The following is an 11357-nucleotide window of genomic DNA, read 5'->3' as shown; positions in this document are numbered from 1 at the left end:
AGCCTGTGTGTTCCTCCCATTAGTGTCAGTGAAAAGTCCAAACAATGCAAGCAATGGCCAGTTAAGTGTGAATTCCCACCATAGCCCCATGCCCTAAGCACAATAAAAATCCCAAGCCACTTAAGGATCTGCTTGGGAGCCTGCTCTGCTCTCCCCAGAAAGCCTTCATTATGCAATTAATAAATTTTTCTTACTCTCTTGACATATGTCTGACATCATCTGAACCAAATGAAAAAATTTTGATATATGTCCAGCATCATCTGAACCAAGTTTTGGTTGGGATCTATCTCCTTTCTATAGTGTATCCACAGTGAAGTCCATTCATGATAAAAACTCTCAGCTAACTAAGAATAAAAAGGATACTTCTTTAACCAGAAAAAACCACCATCAACAAGCAAAGAATAAACAAACAACAACAACAAAACAGAGAGCATCATATTTAGAAGTGAAAGGAAAAAAATGTCCTTTCCCTTAGACTGGATACAACACTTGGATGGCCTCTTTCACCATTCCTAGTCAACATGAATGGAGAAGGAAATGGCAACCCACTGTAGTGTTTTTGCCTGGAGAATCTCATGGACAGAGGAGCCTGGTAGGTTGCAGTTCATGGGGTGTCACAAAGAATCAGACATGACTGAGCACACATAGTCAACATGAAAAGTTTTAGCAAATGTAGTTCAGTTCAGTTCAGTCGCTCAGTTGTGTCGACCCTTTGCGACCCCATGAATCACAGCATGCCAGGCCTCCCTGTCTTATCACCAACTCCCGGAGTTCACTCAAACTCATGCCCATTGAGTCGGTGATACCATTCAGCCATCTCATCCTCTGTCGCCCCCTTCTCCTCCTGCCCCCAATCACTCCCAGCATCAGGGTCTTTTCCAATGAGTCAACTGTTCGCATGAGGTGGCCAAAGTACTGGAGTTTCAGCTTCAGCATCAGTCCTTCCAATGAACACCCAGGACTGATCTCCTTTAGGATGGACTGGTTGGATCTCCTTGCAGTCCAAGGGACTCTCAAGAGTCTTCTCCAACACCACAGTTCAAAAGCATCAATTTTTTGGCACTCAGCTTTCTTCACTAGCAAATGTAATAAAGCAACAAAAAGGGCTAAGAATGGAGGAGAGGAATAAATCTATTCCTTTTCATAGCGACATATGCATAGAAAAATCCCAAAGAATCAAGAAAAATTACCTAAAACTAATAAATGAGCTTCCCAAGTTCACAGTACAAAAAGTCAATCTTAAAAAGTCAGTTGTGTTTCTATATAAAAGCAACGAATGTTTGAAATTTGAAATTTAAAAATCAATACCATGTACAATAACACCAAAAATAGAATATTTTAATATAAATCTAACAAAATATGTGCAAGATCTGCAATTTGAAAACTATAAAATGTTGATGAAAGCAATCAATGAAGACCTAAACAAATGGAAAGACATACCATGCTCATGGGTTGGGAAACATAATGTTGTTTAAGATATCAATTTTCCAAATTTGAACCATATATTCAATGAAATTACAAACAAAAATTACAGTAAGTTTTTGGGATGGATATTAACAAGCTTATTCTAAATTTTATACAAAAAGCAAAGAAACTAATTAATTCAATTTGGGGGGGAAAAGAACATAGACTATTCATACTACTACATTTCAAGGATTACTATAAAATTACAGTATTCAAAATAGTGGATATTGGTAAAAGGATGGACATATAGATAAATAAATAGGATAAAGATATAAGATATATTAGATAAAGATACCAGAAACAAAGCCAGACAAATACAGTCACCTGATTCTTAAAAATATAAAGGGCAATTCAATGTAGAAAAGATAGACATCTTATACATGGGTTTTATAAAATTTTTATGTCCATATGCAAAAAAGATATATCTTCGCCCACATCTTTCTATTAAATAAAGCTGTTCAGATAGTGAAAATAAAAGCACAGAGTAGGAGAAAAATATTCACTAATCACATTTCTGACAACAGACTTGCATTCAGGATAGAAAGAACTCTCAAAACCCAACAATAAGAAAACAAACAACCTAGTGTAAGTTGACATAAGTTCTGAAGAGTTATTTCACTAAAGAAGATGTGAGGGTGGCAAGTAAACATATAAACAGATGTGATGTTTATTATGTTTATCCACTAGTGAAACTGAAATTACAGCCAACCCTTCCTATCTGAGAATTCAAGAAGATCGAAAATATAGCAGATGGAAAATATATTGCAATCTATGGTTGGTTAAATCTGCCCATGCAGAATCAAGCACCAACTATGAGGGATTTGAACATGCAGGGATGGTGGTACCTTTGGAGGTCCTGGAACCAAACCCCTGTGGATACCAAGGGATGGCTACAAAATCACACACACAAAAAGATGGCTATACAAGGATGAAGAACAACTGAAACTCATACACATTTTGGATGAAAATGCAAAAATGGTACAGCCACTTTGGGAAAAATGTGACAGATTTATTAAATTATTTTTATTGAAATTTTCATTGAGATAAACATAGATTCACATACAATAGTAACAAATTATAAAGAGATATCCTTCATATGTTTGCAGGAGTTTCCAACATGGTAACATTTTGCAAAACTATAGTATAGTATCACAACTAGGATATTCACCTTCATACAAACCACTGATATTATTTAGATTTCCCATCTTACTTATTCTCATTTGTATGAGTGTGTGTTAAATTCAGAGGAATTTTATCACCCCTGTATGTTCTTTATCCACTGCCTTCATCAACACACTAAGAAATTACAACACAACAAAGATGCCTTCTGTTGATCTTTTAAAACCCACTTATTTCCTCGCACCATACTTTCATCTCTAAATTCTGGCAACAACTAACATGTCCTTCATTTCTAAAATCTATCATATTTTAAAAGTTATATAAATATAACCATACAGTACATAACCTCTGGGGATTTTTTTTTTTTAATATTCAGCATGATTTCCTAGAGTTTCTAAATTGTTGCATGTGCCAATAGTCAGTTCCTCTTTATTAGCAAGTAGTATTCCATGGTATTTATTATTCCAGTTTATTTAACCTGTTGAAGGGCATCCAAGCTGATTCCAGTTTTTAGGTGCTGTAAATAAAGCTGCTCTTATTATTAGAGGACAGGTTTTTGTGTGGACACTAATTGCCACTTCTCTGAGATAAAAGCTCAATTTCTGGGTCATATGGAAATTGCACATCTAGTGTTCTGAGAAACTGTCAAATGGTTTTTCAGAGTGGCTGTACCATTTATATTCCCACCAGCAAAGTATGAGTGAAGCAGTTTCTCTGCATTCTCAATGGTATTTTGTAGTATCACATTTTTAAATTTTAGACATTCTTATAGTTCTATAGTGATATTTCATTGTGGTTTTAATTGGCATTTTGCCAATGGCCGGTGAGGCTGAGCATCTTCTCATGTGCTTCATTGCCATGTCTGCTTATATAGTTTTCCAATTCTCTAATTGGATTTTCTTTTGACTGGTGAGCTTATATCTTCTAACTACTAATCTCTTGCTAGATATGTGATTTGGAAATGTTTTATCAGTCTGTTGCTTGTATATGCATTCTCTTCACAGGGGTATTTATCTTGCCCAATATTTTTAATTATTTTTTGGCTTAGGACAAGATAAAAACCTTTATTTAAAAAATTCTGTTCCTTTAAAAATATATACAGAGTAAAGGATTTGGATAAGATATGATAAAATCACAGGAAGCAAAGCCAAATTCTGATACAATAGAGGAGAAATTGGTGACACTCAGAAAATCAAAACCAGTTACAGCAGTTACAAGAGGGTCAAAGCAAATAAATATCGGGACAACAAACCACATCAAATTTTCCTCAAGCCCTCTAACTGGTGTTTTTGTTCCATAAGTTAATAGACAGCTCATAAATTTCAAGTTATGTAGAGTCTTATTTCTACCCACCTCACATAATGATGAAGTCATTTATTTAATATCAGAGAAAGGGATTGTCTCCACTCAAGAGAATACAGTAGGAGAACCACTTGCTCAAAGTGATTAATATTCTTTGAGGAATAAAATCATCTAACCTAGGAAGCATTGTTGATATTCAGGCACATGAAAGTCAGATGTTACCTCAACTCAAACAAAACTGAATTCCTTTCTGTTTGCCAGGAGTGTCCCTGGGATCCTTGGTAGGTAGGTAAGCAGCCATGTAATCCTGCGCAGGGGGGTTTCTTTCGATCCAGAAACCCATGCTTTCTTGTCGTGCATCAACAAATCTGAGGAGTGAACTGTTGACAGGTGGTATCAGGCATGTAGCAAGAGAGAAGACAAATGGCTGCCAGTGATAATACCTGTGAGCAGCGCTGCTAGGAAGCGCTGATCTTGCCTGAAAATGCTAAATTAGGAGTGGCTTTTGAAATCTCCGGCACTCAAGACCATTGGTTTCTCCTTTTACAAGAAAAAGGTTAACACGGTAGGTATCTATTTGCCAGGAAAAAGGAGAGTTGGTTTGAAAGGAGTTCTCATGAGGAAGGCTGCCCCAGTGAAACTTGATTTGGCACTCTTTCCTCCCAGCAGGCATGTGGTCCTTCTTGATCCTGTGGGGGTCCCAGTGACCCCCGGGACCCCGTGGCATTTCTTGAGGGACCAGGCCAGCTGGGCTTCTTTCAGTCTCCTTTCCAGTGTGACTCTCTTGAACCTTTCCAAACTCAACTGCTGCTGAAACTCTTCGGTTTTCCCCCAGGGAGAGACAGAGAACTTGACTTTTGCTGTAGAAGTTCTCTCTGATGGGTCAGAGTGGATCATGTTCTTAAGCAGTTTGTGAAATTCTTTGCAGAGCTCCTGAGAAATGTCCAGAAGATTCCCCTCATAGATGTGATACCTCACAGGGCCATTGGTGGGTAACAACTGCCTCTGCAGCCACTACAATGGTCAATTCCAAGACAAATATTTCTGCTTTAGGAAGGTGCTGATAATTCTTTTGCAAAATCTCATTATCTAAGAAGTGATTGTATCCCTTTTCCACTTTGGATTTACTTATTGATATAACATGACCCAAGTCACCAATTCTATACATCACATTGGTAGAGAGAAACCAATCAGCTTCATTTTCAACCTTTTTATGGGATTATGAGAAAGTCACTTTGCATCTTTTGACAAAGGAAATTGTTACTAGGTTTGATGTCCAGGTGCACCATGCCAGAGTTGTGGATGTACTGAAGCCCAAGGGAAATCTATAGAAGGATGTCCTGGAGTTTGGGCTCTTGGAAATGATTGCCAAACTCTGCGTTTTCAGATATAGCAGCCTGCAAGCTCCCACCTTTGCAGTATTCATTCCAAATGATCATGTGTTCATCTTGTGCCCACGCAGAGTAGTAAGGTACCACATGGGAGCGATACCCCAGCACCACATGGACATGAACTTCTTGCATGGACAAATTTTCATCTGATAATCCTCCCAAAGTTTTCATGGAGCATTTTATTGCATAAATACACCCATCCAGCCTCTTAATCCACTTATAGACTGTTCCAAATTCCCCAGCTCCATTTTTTTCTACCTCCAAGAAATCTTTTTCATAGTGGGAAGCCATATTGGTTTCTCATACAACACATCTCTTGGCAGGGAACACTTGTTTTACATTGTCTTCTCTTCTCTGGACCAGCTTCCTCTAGATCACCTTGGGTTTTCCTCTTGCCATTGGATTTAAGGAATTGTTCTCTAGGACTCCAAGGTGAAGGGATTAATGCTGACCAGAGCCAGTGAGGTCATCTCACCAGTGAAGGGGCCAGGTGTGAGCTTCAGATGATTAGAGCTTCAGGAGGGGAGCTTCCCTGTTGAAGAAATATTAGGCTGGCTCACCTGGCCTTTGGGAGTGAAGAGGTTCTCACAGAGGGGTGGATTGCCCTCGTCTGGTGGGGCTGGTGTTTCAGGACATGTGAGAGAGTGTGGCCCAGGGGTCATCAGACCCTGATCTGGACTCACTTTGTCTATTCCCTGAAATATATTGAAATAACATGCATTACTAAGGGGGAGTTCTGGAGGTATCAGATTTGCCTCTGAATACTAAACTCCAGATTTCTCTGGGGTTTGACTTGGAGCCTCCTTTCTCTCTTGTATTTCCTTCTGCCCTTTGTTCTCATGCCCCTCTTCACAATAGGAGAAGTTTAATCTCTGCTTCAGTTCTTTGTTCTCATGGTTGTCACTCACCTGAAAGAGCTTCACAACCTGGGCAAGAAGACCTGTCAGAATGAAACACTACAGAACTGCAGAAATGAGGAGAAAAGTATGCAAGCTGCCAAGTTCCCCAGTGCTAGCCTAGATTTCCTTCTGCCAACTAACAGCTACATCAAATGTATTTAATTTTGACAAGCTCTGAATTATCAATGTTTTGGTGTCAAGTCAAAGAAAACTTTGCCTAGCCCTAGATTCAGAAGTTTTTCTCCTGTATTATTCCAAAACCTTGATAGTTAACATTTTACATTTAAGGCTATGAAGAATTTTGAGTTAATTTTGGTATAAGGTATAAGGTCTGAGTTTAGGTAAAGGTTCATTTCTCCCCCCATGGATTTCTCATTGCTCCAACACCATTTGTTGAAGAGGCTACCCTTCCTCCATTGAGCTGCTTTTGCAATGTTGTCATCCACAGTCGGTTAAGCATATTTTTGAGGGTCTGTTTCTGGATTCTCTATTCTGTTCTGTTGATCTATGTTCATCTCTCCCCAATAACACAATGTCCTGATTACTGTATAGTGAACCTTAATATCAAGCACAATGTTTCCTCTCATTTTATTCCTCTTTTCAAAGTTGTTGAAGTCTTGCCTTTTTACATCAATTTTAAAATAAGTTGTTTATATCTACACAAATTCTTGCTAGGGTTTTTATAGGAATTGCATTAAACATATAGATCAATTTTGGAAAAATTGATATTTTTACTATGTTCAGTTTTTCAACACATAAATGTGATACATGTTTCCATTAATGTAGGTCTTCTCTATATCTTTCAGCAGTATTTTGTAATTTTAGGCACATAGATAGGAGACAGGTTTTGTTACTGTGCATGCCTAACATGCATGCCTAACATTTCGTTTTATTTGGAGTGTTATTGAGGTTTCTACAATTGTTAGTATATAAAAATGTGATTGATATTTGTGTGTTGACCTTGCAAACTGGGACCTTGTTGAACTAATTCATTCTAGGAGTTTCTTTCAAGAGAATCCTTGGGATTTTTACGTAGATAATCAGATCATTCACAAATAGAAATAGTTTTATAGCTTCCTTTTTCTGATTAGTGTACTTATTTCTTTTTCTTGCCTTTTTAACAAAATTAATTTTTATTTTATATTGGAGTATAGTTGATTAACAATGTTGTGTTCAGTTCAGTTCAGTTCAGTTGCTCAATTGTGTCCAACTGTTTGCAACCCCATGGACTGCAGCATACCAGGCTTCCCTGTCCATCACCAACTCCTGGAGCTTACACAAACTCAAGTCCATCGAGTTGGTCATGCCATCCAACCATCTCATCATCTGTTATCCCCTTCTCCTCATGCCTTCAGTCTTTCCCAGCATCAGGATCTTTTCCAGTGAGTCAGTTCTTTGTATCAGGTGGCCAAAGTATTGGAGTTTCAGCTTCAGCATCAGCCCTTCCAATGAATATTCAGGATTAATTTCCTTTAGGATTGACTGGTTGGAATGTTGTGTTAGTTTCAGGTATACAATCAAATGACTCAGTTACGCATATACATATATCCACTCTCTTCCCAGGTATATTATCACAGAATATTGAGTAGAGTTCTCTGTGCTATACAGTAGGTCCTTGTTGATTTATTAAATGGCTAGAACTTTCAGTACTGTGTTAATAAGAGTGGTGAGAGCTGGTATTTTTGTCCCGTTTCTAATCCGAGGGGAATAGAGAAGCATTAAGTATAATATTAGCTATAGTTGTGGGTTTTGTTTTGTTTTGCTTTTTCTGTAAATGCTTTTTATCAAATTCAAACAATTCCTCCCAGTTCTCAGTTGCTAAAAAAAAAAAAAAAAAAAAAAAAAAAAAAAAAAAAAATTCTTAAATAATAAATGAGAAATAGACTTTCTAAAATGTATTTCCTGTGTAGCAATTGATAAAATCATATGACTTTCCACCCTTAACTTGTTGACATGATGGATTACATCAGTTGATTTCAAATGTTGTACTAAGATTGCATCCTGGAGTAAATCTCACTTGGTCATGGTGTATAGTTCATTTTACACTTCGATAGATTCAGTTGCTAATTTTTTTTGAGGATTTTTGCATCTAAATTCATGGGAGATATTGGTCTGTAATTTTCTTTTCTCTTATACTATTTTTGCCTGGCATCAAAATCAGGGTAACACTGGCCTCAAAAAATGAGTTGGGAAGCCCTTCCTCTGCTTTTTTCTGAAATGGATTGCATAATATTGATTTATTTTTTTTTCAAATGCTTTTTTAGAACTCTTCAGCGAAACCATATGAACCTGGAGATTTCTTTTTCCAGACAATCTAAATTGCAGACTCAATCCCTTTAATGATTATAGATATATTCAGATGACCTATTTCATCTTGCATGAGTTTTTGTAGTTTGGGAATTTTATTTTGGAATTGGTCTATTTCTTCTATGTTGTCAAATTTATGAGTAATTGCACAAACCATCCCACTGTTTTCTTTTTAATGACTGCAGACCATGTATTGAATAGTAATATCCTCAGTTTCATTCCTAACATTGATGATTTGAATTTTCTCTCTGTACTTTTTTCAGACTTGCGAGCGATTCATCAATTTTATTGATTTTTTTCCCCCAAAGAACCAACTACTTGTTTCATTTATTTTCCCCATGTCTGAAATTTCTCTGATTTATCTTATCTTTATTATTCCCTTCATTTTTCTTGCTTTGGATTTATTTTTATCTTATTTTCATAGTTCTTGGGTAGGAACTTAGGTTATTTAATTAGACCTTACCTAATTTCTAGTGTAAACATTTAGCAGTATACATTTCTTTCTCAATGCTGCTTTGGCTGGAACCCACAAACTTTGATATGATATTGTCACTTTCATTCAATTCTATGTGTTTTCCAATTTTCTTTCAGATTTCCCTTTTGACCCAATAATTAGAGTGTTGTTTACTTTCTGCATGTATAGAGATTTTCATGCTGTCTTTCTACTATTAAATTCTAGTTTGAGACCATTATGGTTCTATAATCACAGTACACTCGTATTGAACACACACTCGATACAACTTTGGTTCTTTTGTATTTAGTGAGCCTGATTTTTGGCCCCAGGATAAGGTTTATCTTGGTGAAACTTCCAAGGGAACTTGGGGTGAAAATGTGTATTCTTTTCTGTAGTTTTGTGGGCTGTTCTGTGTGTCAGTTACATCCTGTTTTTTGTGTCTTTCAAATCTTGTGTCTCCTTCCTAGTTTCATAGTTGGTGGGGATGGGTGTTGAAATCTCCAACTATATTGTGAAGTAATTGGCCTCCAACTAATAAAATAAAATTAAAAAAAAAAAAAATCTCCAACTATAACTGTGGATTAGACTAGTTCTCCTGGCACCTCTATCAGTTTTTGTTTCATGTACTGTGAAGCTCTGTGATTGGCTAGTTCACATTCAGGATCATTGTGTCTTTTTGGTGGATTATAAATCCACCAATTATCATTATGGGATGCCCTTCTCTGTCTCTGGCAATTTTCTTTGCTCTGGAGTCTACTTATATATTAACCTACTCAATCTTTCTTTTAAAAAACCGTTTACATGGCACCTTTCCCCCTCATTTCAACATACCTATGTCATTGAATTTAAAGTGAGTCTCTTATATAAAATTTGTAGTTGGGTCCTGTTTCTTTTTTTAAGTCCACTCTGCCAAACTCTGTCTTTTCATTAGTATATTTAGACCACTTGTATGGAGGGTGTTTATTGATATGATAGATATTAAAACTGACTTTTTAAAATGTTTTTTGTTTGTTTCCTCTGGTTCCCATTCCCCTGTCTCTTTTCCTGCCTTTCTGTGGATTTTGAACACTTTTTAGGATTCTACCTTGATGTATTTGTAGTGCTTTTGGGTATAACATTTTGTATAACATTTTGTATATTTTTCATTCAAGTTGCTCTGAGTAGGTATTACAAAACAGATATGTGACTTACCATAGCTACTGATATCACTATTTTACAACTTAGCGTTATGTGTGGAAATCTCAATTTCAGTTAGGTACTTTGCCCCATTTTTAAAAACCATTGTCTGGGTGTCAAATGGTGTTACAGTTTTTGTTTCAGTCATTAAATATGATTTATAAAGCTCATTAAGGAAAGAAAAATAATGTCTATATTTTTACTTTTACCATTATTTACCTTCATTTATCATTTCCTTCCATTTGATGTACTTGCTTTAGTGAGTTAGTGAAAGTCGCTCAGTCCTGTCTGACTCTTTGCGACCCCATGGACTGTACAGTCCGTGGAATTCTCCAGGCCAGAATACTGGAGTGGGTAGCCTTTCCCTTCTCCGGGGGATCTTCCCAACCCAGGGATCCAACCCAGGCCTCTTGCACTGCAGGCAGATTCTTTACTAGCTGAGCCACAAGGGAAGCCCCAAGAATACTGGAGTGGGTAGCCTATCCCTTCTCCAGCGTATCTTCCCAACCCAGGAATCGAACTGGGGTCTCCTGCATTGCAGGTGGATTCTTTACCAGCTGAACTATCAGGGGAACCTTGATATCAGGGAAGTACTTGCTTTAACCATTCGTTAAGAATAGGTCTGCTAGCACCAAGTTCTTGTTTTCCCTCATCTGACAATGTTTTCATTTTTCTGTATTATTGACGGATATCTTCACTAGATACAGAATTCTTGATTGACAGATCATTTCTTTCAGCACTTGAAAAATCTTGTGCTACTTCCTTATGCCTCCATGATATGGGTTCCAGTAAGAATTGTGTTGTTATTTGAGTTGGTGCTTCCTTATTGATAATGTATTGTTTCTCTCTGCTTGCTTTCCAGATATTTCTCTTTGGTTTACAAAAATTTCATTATGATGTATCTTAAAATGATTATTTGGGTTTACCTTGTTTGGATTTCTTAGCCTTTTGGGGCTTAAAGTTTGTCACTTTTGCCAAATCAGAGAAATCTTCAGCCATGATTTTATTAAAAAAAAAAATTTTTTAATGTGGACCATTTTTAAAGTCTTTATTTAATTTGTTACAATATAGATTCTGTGTTATGTTTGGGGTTTTTTGGCCATAAGGCATGTGGGATCTTAGCTTCCTGAGCAGAGATTGAACCTGCACCCCCTGAATTGGAAAGTGAAATTTTAATCACTGGACTTCTAGGGAAGTTCAAACCATTATTTTTTCCAAATACTCTTTCTGCCCCATTATCTTTCT

The 11357-nt window shown here is 36.9% G+C and overlaps 1 pseudogene; it reads right to left on the bottom strand.

Annotated features, from left to right (window-relative positions):
- Nucleotides 1–4458: 4458 nt before the first annotated feature.
- Nucleotides 4459–11111, bottom strand: LOC136146944 (wee1-like protein kinase 2; annotated as a pseudogene).
- Nucleotides 11112–11357: the final 246 nt, after the last annotated feature.

Source organism: Muntiacus reevesi, chromosome 15, assembly GCF_963930625.1.
Source record: "Muntiacus reevesi chromosome 15, mMunRee1.1, whole genome shotgun sequence".
NCBI classification, from domain to species: Eukaryota; Metazoa; Chordata; class Mammalia; order Artiodactyla; family Cervidae; genus Muntiacus; species Muntiacus reevesi.
Note: the sequence above shows the minus strand (reverse complement) of the source record. Positions and strands in the feature narration are given on the sequence as shown.